This window comes from Tasmannia lanceolata, unplaced genomic scaffold, assembly GCF_043159265.1.
Source record: "Tasmannia lanceolata isolate RefF3 unplaced genomic scaffold, GAP_Taslan_0.1 ptg000012l, whole genome shotgun sequence".
Classification (NCBI taxonomy): Eukaryota; Viridiplantae; Streptophyta; class Magnoliopsida; order Canellales; family Winteraceae; genus Tasmannia; species Tasmannia lanceolata.
In genome coordinates, this window is record NW_027518689.1 from 29,771,668 (window position 1) to 29,781,603 (window position 9,936).

Below are 9,936 nucleotides of genomic sequence, written 5' to 3' on the forward strand. Positions count from 1 at the left end.
TGAGTCAAAGCTGATTGTTGAACTCAACACGTTTAGGTCCTCTTTGTTTCAGATTGTGACTCCCAAAACCTTTTATTGGACTCAAATTTACATTTAGGCTCTGTTCGTTTGGGATTGTGCCAACCGATTATAAGTCCCAAACCTATTATTAGACTCAAACTTAAACGTAATTTTGAGTCAAATAATCGGTTTAGGGCTTATTACCAGTTGTCACAATCTCAAACAAACGGTGCCTTAAATTTGAATTTGATAAATGGTTTGAGGCTAATAATCGGTTGCCACAGTCTCAAGCAAACAAGGCCATAGATTTGAGTCTAATAATCATTTGGACTCACAATTGGTTCTCAAAATCCAAAACAAATTCAGCCTGAATCCTCTAATTAATAATCTTAGCTTTTATCAATTGTCTATTTAAAGAATTTTTTTATAGTGGCACTGTGGCCCACCTATTTCAATGATCTAAGTCATTCATTTGTTGGCCCAAATTGTAGATAGTGCGCAACAAAATCTTCTTTATAGATGATATTAATTGAAATTTTTGCCCTCTACTTTTGGAGGGGTTGGAATGATTCAATGAAGCTGATTTTTGGTACACACTCTATCTATGATAGGGCCTTGCAAATGAATGGTTTGGATCACCACAAAAAATGTGGGACCCATGTGATTGGGGCACTCGAGCGCACCATAAGCCTGGTGCGCTCGAGTGCACAATCCTTTTCCTCATTTAAAAGTCCATACCTTTTTCAATACAATAAAAAAGATGACTTCAACCAAACCTATTCAATTTTTAATTAGAGGGGTCTTCAATTTATGATAGTATCCCTCTAAATTGACAATTATCGCATCACCTTCCTCTAAATAGTGAAAAGAGAAAAAAAAATTCATTAGAATCTTTCTCTTGCAATCCAAAGAGGGACCCAGAGAAAAAAGAAAACCCCCTCGCCATTTCACCCTGAAGAAAAACCCAAGAAGAAAGCTCTCTTCTCATACTCTAACCACAACGCCCCCTCCTTCACCACACGCGCGCACACATTTTCTCTTATCAGTATATATAATTTTTCCAAACTCAAGACCTGGTTCAAGTCTAACTAAAAAACTCATAAACGTAACTTTTCTCTTTCTCTTCTTGTCCAGCTAAGTACTGCGTTCCATAACAAGATTAAAATCTAACACTTTTTTTAATGGGTATTGGTAAGCTGGGGTTAGGTGGACCCTTCCTTGTATATTAAATTAAGATAATGATAGATTAGCGGTTTTAAGATCACTGCCGAATCATTAGAATAATGTCTAAGGAAAAGGCCGAACAACTAGGGTCATGATATCCTTGAAGACAAGCTCAAAACAAGCAAGAGAAAGGAAATACACGAGCTGGTCCAACCCTTTTTATCCTCCAAACTCAATGGCTGATATGTAAGTGCTCCCGTTCACAAGCCTTCAATTAGAAAACATGGAAACTAGGCAGCTAATCCCCATAAGGATAAATCATAATAGTCAATTTATGGGTACACAGGGGAATATGTATCTACCATCGAGACCGTTGATCTTGTATACTAATATCATGAGGCGACATTCAAAGTGAAGGATCCGGATCATGCTAATTTCATGTGAGTAGACCTTGATTAGGCTTCTCATTAGCATCTCATATTAAGGCTTGTCACTATATCATTCTCAGTTCTTATTTTAGACGAGTGCTAATACAATTTGCTCACTTGCCTTTCAAACTGTATGGCCCCACTCTGGACACAGACAAATATTACCCGTCGATCAAAAAGTAACCATTGATTGATATTTACGTACTTCCATCAAGTAGGCGTGAGCTAGGGATCGTGTGGGATGGATTGCGGGAAAAAATATATTTAGAGATGAGAATGATGCTTGGCATTAACATTCCTCTGCTATTTTGATGTTAGGCTCTGTTTGAATTGCAGGAAAATAATTTTCTAGGATATTCTTTACAGTTTAGATGGAAATGACATTGTTGTTATGGCTTATTTAGAGGGATTTTATCATAAATTTGGAGGTTCCTCTATATGAAACTTGAACCGCGTTGAACTGTTTTATGTTACATTTTTCATGTGTAACCAAATAATTGAATAGTTGGGAAGCTTTGAAAAGTTTTTCCTTTCTAAATATTTGTGAAAAAAATTCTTGCAATCCAAACCGGGCCCTAGTTCGTCCGGTTTTCCTTGGCATGCGTTTGAGGCATGCACAAGAAAAAAGAGCAGTGGGGCCCGAACGTTCTTAGTTAAGTTTTAAAGGTAAAGAAAAACGTTAAAGTGGGTGAATTTATCCTCAAGCAGTGAACCCTTCTCACAAAAACCGTTTTGGGGTGCGTGGGGGAGGAGGGTGGATTTTATCCGTTTAGTGTGTGTGTCTGTGTGGGTGGGGGGAATATCATTTCCCTTTAAATTTGGGAAATGATATATTTGCCCCTTTTCTTTCATGGGCCACCAAGAAGTCATAAATACACTAGAGGGGAGTGGCCCCAGGGCGAATATTTCAATTCCTTAAACATCTAATTGGTTGATCCCATGTAGGGCTTATTTTAATCCTACGATTTGTGATTTTGTGTAGGTTTCTATAGAGAAATTATATGATGAGTGGGCGTATAAACATGTACCCATCAGCCCTTCCTTGATGCATGATCCAACAACAGCTCACTTTTTGAGGAGCTGCTGTTGGATCAAATATCAAGGGTCGTACTTCTATCGTATCACCTTTACGTATAAACGCCCATTCATAAAATTTCCCGTTTCTATATAAGCTTTATGATCCGCTCATTTTACACTAAATTAATCCAAGGGTTAGGATCATCTTAGGGAGAAACATTTTGGGGCATGGCCTATCTATGGTGGAAACCAACAAATGAATATAAAGAAATGGGCCCCAAAAACTTTTTTACCCCTATATTTTTCCAGTATAAAACCATTATCTTTATGGTCAGTGTACTTTTTGTAATCTTAGCTTCGTGCCGAATTTGCATTTGCAAAATGGTATTTATATTGATATCTTTACCTATTTGATGGTATAAGCTGAAATAGTAAGATTAGTATGATTCTGTGGTTTCTTGTATTTTATTGCTCGACATGTAACTTTGATTTGAGATTCAGTAGGTGGCTACTGCAATTTTGAACCCAAAAAAAAGATCTGATTAGCTCCTTTCTAAGACTACTTATCAATTATTTTCTTTTCCACAGAAGGATGATTCTGCTTTGCATGACAACTTGATTGCTTGCAGTATAGTAGAACTGTCAAAGTTTAGCCTACACAATTTCCCTTCACTTTTTTTTGTCAGCTACAGTCAATAAATCTTAGTTTGGATGTTTCCTTCAAGAACTGGTGTGGTACCAGCCATATATAATTCTTGGAAGCACTTGGATTCATGATTCTATGTGCTCTAGGATTTAGATTTTGTGGTACCAGACATATCTTGCTAAAACAATTCATACCCTTAGACACTCAACTAGGTGGTAATCACATTTTGGAATTTTCTTTAGATATTATTATTATTATTCAATCATGTCCATGCCATGTGTGCACTTCACTTATCATGATGTGTGATCATTATCGTTACTTGTCTGGGAGTCCGCCACAATGTTTCTTGTTTGGGACAAAACTGGCACTCCGTGTGATATTTTGAAATAGTCAGTGGGTAAGATTTACAGAATGAGGTGTGATACGAGTGAAAATGAAAAAATGCTCACAAGGAGAACAAGTCTCTTGTTTCGTTTCTGCCTCATATTATCCAATACCATGTAGCAAATGCATGGAGCTGTAGTCTCTTCTTATTATCTTTTATATTCCATTTTGTGTGTGTTTTCTGAAATACTCAATAGAAAAGAGATTGTTAGTATGGTTTGTTTTGACAAAGTACACTGCCAATGGGTAATACAAGATGGGTAAGTTTGATCCCTTGTGAAATGATTAGGAGCCCTTTTACTGGATCTGATATTAAAATTCTTGAATTGGGCCACAACCACAGAATTTCAATCATTTCTTTGTTTTTTGGCAATGGGTATCACAGTAATAAGCTAGTAAGATAAAATCTGTTTTGAAGCTAGATTCATTACCAAATTGAATGATTCTAGGCCAATCATCATAACTGAAATCAATCAATAGCTATGGAAGTTTATGATTATCTCAATTTCTCACATGATTTGTTGAGGTTAGGGAAAAGGTCAAATGCAGTCCAACTCTTCAATATGATTTGCCTGGATCGCCTCTGTATCCCTTTTTTTCATTGAGATTCGGCCCTGCTTCTGTTCTGTTATTGTTGTTTTTTCCAATTTCTTTTTTTTTTCATTGTTGAAGAGTTGAATTTTGATGGAAACCAGTGAGGCAAGTTTGGAGAAATTGTGTTGCTGGTTTCTGTTTGTTTGAACTTTAGAGAGCCCTTCCTTTTTTTGTTGATATCATGTTGAGAAATGTGATATTGGCTTCTTTTCCTTTTTTGAAATGGATGTTTCTCTATCTTGGAATTCCAAAGCTCTTATACAAATTGCCTTTGTGAAATGGATGATTGCTTGTGAATACACATAGCCATACACACTAAATACCATCTGTCATGCTCGACATTTGTACCGAAACCTCAATGTCATGTGCTTCAGTAAACAATATTGTTTTATTGCTCCTTACATATTTCTTGCTTTTAGATTCAATGGGTGAGTACTGCCATTTAGATTCAAGGTTCTGATTTGCTCCTTTCAAAGTGTCCTCAATGGGTGAAGGGAATCATAGTATGAGCTATTTCAAATTGCTCCTTTCAAAGAAACTACATTGCTTGTCAATAAACTTTGAAAAAATGTATCTATACATAACTATAATGTCAAAAAAAGGGCGGCCCACTGCACGAGGCTCCCGCCATTGCGGGGTCTGGGGAGGGCTAGAACAAGGCTATGATGTCAATGGCTCAAAATCAAGGCTATGCAAGGGTGTGGAAATTTCGGATTTCAAATCTATAGATTTTGTATCTTAAATTTATATCCAAATCGGAATTTAAGGGGCATCCAAATGGGCCCTTATGGAAAGCACAAGAAACAGATTTCTGGGCTGCATTGTGGAGTGATGAACTATAGGTGATATTAGCCTTTGAAATCATTTCTCAGTGTCAATTGAAATTCAACCTTGCACAGTTGACTTCCTTTGATGAAGCATGTGAAGGTATCTGATTGTGAGGAGGGTTGAAAGCACTCTATGGACCTTAGGGAGAAGAAGACATCTTCCAACCGAGCTCTTGAAGTTGATAGCCATAAGACCATCAATCTTTAGAGAGCACTTTGCCCTAATTATTTGGTGCAAGGCCGTACATGCAAATGCAGCCCAATAATACAGTGGGGCCCACATTGTTTGCGTGATCCAAACACTTCATTTGTTGGGCCCTGACATAGAGAGGAGGTGCGCAGAGAATCTTCTCCACAGGATAATCCCAACCCTCTAATTTGTGTAGTTTAAAATGGACGGCACAATACAAAAACTGCCAATGAACAGAGGGTTAGGATCATCCTATGAAGAAGATTTTTGAGACACCTCCTATCTATGTCAGGCCTCAACAAATGAATGGTCTGGATCATCGAAACAATGTGGGCCTTGGTGTAAGCCCGTGTAGTATTTGGTTTACCCCATAGGATGATCTAAACCCTCAATTTGATGGCCTACAATGTAAATAGGTTGTGACCCAAAAATCAATTCAATAGGATAATCTCAACCCTATGCGGGCTTACATGGACAGTTTGGATCATCTTACACAGTAAGACTTACGGTACTTTCTGAAAAATACAGGACGGACTTACACCCTATTAAATAAGGAAAATGTTATCAGCACTACCATATTTTGATGATCACACTCCTCACTTTATAAAAATGTAAGGTATGGCTCTCATCATCGGATGATCCAAACCGTCCATTAGATGGGCCACAAGCTAAATAGGTTGTTCCCCAAAAATCATTTCTAGAGGTAGATCCTAACCCTCCGATCTATAGAGGGTTAGGATCCACGCTCTAAGATTCAGTCCCTCTATAGATTGGAGGGTTAGGATCAACCTAATGAAATAATTTTTGGGGCACAACCTATTTAGGCTTCATCCTATGGTGCCGGCGGTACTAAACAGTGAGGAGTGCGATAATCAAAATATGGTAGTGCTGATAAAATTTCCCTAAAATAAATGAGAAATAATTTCCTGCTGTTTTATAAGAAGAAGAAATGTCTTAGAATAGGGATATAGTAGTTAGTTGTTAGGGATTAGGGTTTGGAGAACGTAGAGAAACCCTTTTCACCTCTCGTTGTTAAAACCCTGTTTTATATCTGGGCATGGAAACAGAGATGGAGGAGATCCTTTTGCCTAATCTTCTCAATGAAATCGGTAGACAATGCATAGCGAGAGTCCCTCGATCGTTCCACCCAAATCTATCCATGGTATGTAGGTCACGGCGATCTCTCCTTCGTTCTTCTCTCTTCTACTCCACTCATTCCGAACTTAGATACACATAACAGTTCCTCTACTTTAACACTACCCATGGTGGAAGTATTGTAAAATGGTACGTCCTCGATACCTGTGATGGAAACCCTAGAAAAATCAAACCATTGCCTCCTATACCCTCCCATGTTGGTTTCGGATTTGCTTCTGTCGTATTGGGACCATGTTTCTATGTGTTAGGCGGTATAGAGGGTGAAGCCCCTAGAGTGGATGGCATTCGTTCATCCAACGTCTGGGTTTATGACGCCCGTACTAATACTTGGGAAGGTGGTCCCAATATGATGATCGGGAGGATGATAACCAATATTACTGTTGTCAATGGCAAGATTTAGTTGTTGGAGGTTACTTTACTTGGTCTACTGTTGTTAATCCATGAGCTGAGGTTCTTGATCTGAGTCTTGGCTCATGGACGCCTCTGCATTCGCCTCTCCTTCCCATCGTGTTCGGAAACATAAGGAGAGTCAGCATCGGTTGTGGAGAAGTGAGAGGGAAGCTACTCATACTCACAAACACGGGTGTTGTAGAAGACAATGACATAATCATGGATAGTTTGTCATGGTGGATACAGAGGGCGTCGTTTCATTCCAATCTCGTGCATGATTCTAATCAGGATAGTGCTGTAGTTGACGGGATTGTTTATCTCTTAGATTCACCTTTTAAGATAAAGGGGTATGATGTGGAGGATAATCGGTGGAAAGAGTTGAAGAGTTTAGGCCCTCTGACAGAGTTACGTTGGCGAATGTTGAGAAGAGTTTGTGGGTGATTTAGCATTGCTCGTCAAAAGATAAGGATTTTGAACATAGAAACATGGAGTGGATTGGCAAGAATTCCGTGCTTTGGGAGTTCGACCAGGTCGAGAAGGATTTTGGGCTTCGGGAGTGCAAGCAGGATGAGAAGTATAGTATTTTCTGCTGTTATAATAATTTTTTGCTGCTGCTGCTGTTATAGTATTTTCTTATGTTTTGTGTAGCATGAAGGATAAATAGGATTCATGGTATCCTCCCCAATCTTTCTGATTACCAACCTCCATTGACCTTATTTGATGTCACCATTCTCTATCAAAAGTAAAAATGAAGGTGTCTCTATCAAGCATTTTAATCATATGTTATGGTGCCTATAATGAATATCTCCTTTAATTTTCATTATTTATTGAGGGGATCAAAAGACAAAAAAACTTACTTATCCAGCATCTCTTAATTTTCATCATTTTTTTCGAAACACTAGTAACACATACTACCCGTCCACCAGATGGACTGAGACTCCACCTCATGAAATCGTTCCCTTTTCATTGTCCGAATAGAGGAATCATATGTATATAAGACTTGCCACCTTAATAGTTTGGGTTTCGATGGGAGTCGCTTCATAATCTTATACTGGAAATAAAGAAAACTTGGATTTGCCATTCTGTGATGGTGTTGATGATGATCAGATAAACTTCAATTCTATAGCATCAGATCTCTCCCCACATTATTCCTGATTGGGATGAGTGCAGGGCTACATATCCATTACACCACCGGTCACCACCCGCAATTAGGTGTGGCTTGGTACGTTTGTTCCTCCACTATATTCCACAAAATAGGAATGGAGTTCCTTCCAATCCATGAATCAAATATCATAAAGTCATTACCAAAGCCCAACTAAAGAGAAATAAAAGGAGTGCAAAGGTTAAGAAAGAACCTGAAGAATTTATTCTGAGTGCAACAAGTTGCATTGCATTTTCTTTATTCACACTCTTGTTGGTTCTCTTTTTTATGGGATATCCTTCCATCCACAAGACAAACGAGAAAAAGTAAAAGAAAATGACTGCGTTTCAAATTTATCATCATTTCCATAGTCTGGCATAAAAACATCTCTCAACATCATGCCTCATGCAGAATCGCAAAAATGTTACACAAAATGACATCAATACAAAAAATAATTTGAAATGTCCTATAGAACTTACAAAAATCATTTCAAAAACTAATTTTAAAAGTCTTATTACTCAACTCAACTCATTTCAAAAACTAATTTTAAAAGTCTTGTAACTGAACTCAACTCAACTCAACTAGGCCTTTGTCCCAAACTACTTGGGGTCGGCTAACATAATGGGTCAAAGTGGTTTTTCATGGTCAAGATTCTCCATCACTTCGATGTCCTTGCGGGCTGTTATGTTTTGAACATATCCTGCATGGGTAAAAAAACGTGTTGCTTGAGGGTCCTATCAGAATCCAAGGAAAATTATAAGATGATTTTGCAATCATCATATGGAAAATCTAGTGCAAAAGGAGCATGATGTCTTCCCAATGCAGCAAAAATTTCAGAGTTTATTACAGACGACAAGGTTGAATTTAAGGGCGGGGGAATGTTAGAATCAGTTTTTCTTATTTAGAGTTTAGACCATTTCGTTACATTTAGATTTCCATATTGCAATAGGTTTCTATTTTCTCTTTTTTCCTATTTTGCTGATTTACATTTCCTATTTTGCTCTCCCTAATTTCTATATAATGTAGAAGCAGTATGGCTATTCAGCAAGGAAATAATCACACAGAGTGCTTCAACACATTGGAGGCTTGAGTTTCCTCAAATTAACTCATTGTTTTCCTTCTTCTCTATTTTCTATTTCAATAGAAAAATGTTCTATCAGCAAAACAGAAATGCCCAAAGCCCAAAACTAAGGGAAATTACACGATGAAAACATAACAGGGCGAGAAGCTCACGAGAACCCTGATCAAGGCCCACTCACCCCATCTCAGCATGATCTGAATCCTTCATCCAGGAGCACCTGGATGGGCTTCTCATACAAAGGCTCCACTAAGGGAAATGATATCGTCACAACCATGTTTTAATATTTCCACTAACACATCTTGTCTTTTAGTGTTTAAAGAGCTGTCAAAGTTTATTACAGTACGCAAACGGCTCTCACACGCCAATTAAAAAAAGAAAAAGAAAAGACAAGCTGGTTTGTGCAATTATCAAAACATGGTTGTGCTGATATCATTTCCCCTCCACTAATACGAAATGAATCAAGAAAATAGCACAGCCAGACCTGCTTAAGCAGCCCGGAAAAAAAAGTGTAGATAAAGAGCTACATAGGAGAACTGCTTACTCAGCCCGTAATAAAAAGTAGATAACCAGGATACTATAACGCAAAAATGTAGTTTCGTTAAAGGGGACAAACCCTTAATAATTAGCTTTTCTAGTGTGTTAGAATATTCAAGATGCTATCACCATACAAACAGATGTGTAAAACAAAGTGAGTATTGACGTTATCAAACTATGGTAGTGAAGATATCAGTCCCCTTAATTTATTATTTAATCTATTTTATAGTTTATTTACTAATTAATTATTTTCATCCACATCATGTAATAACCATGGTTTTAAATTTCGACCGAAATCCGATTTCGGTGGAGACCAACACCGAAACCACACAGAACCGAAATGGTCATTTATTTCGGCCGAAATTTCAGAATTTCGGTTTTTCCG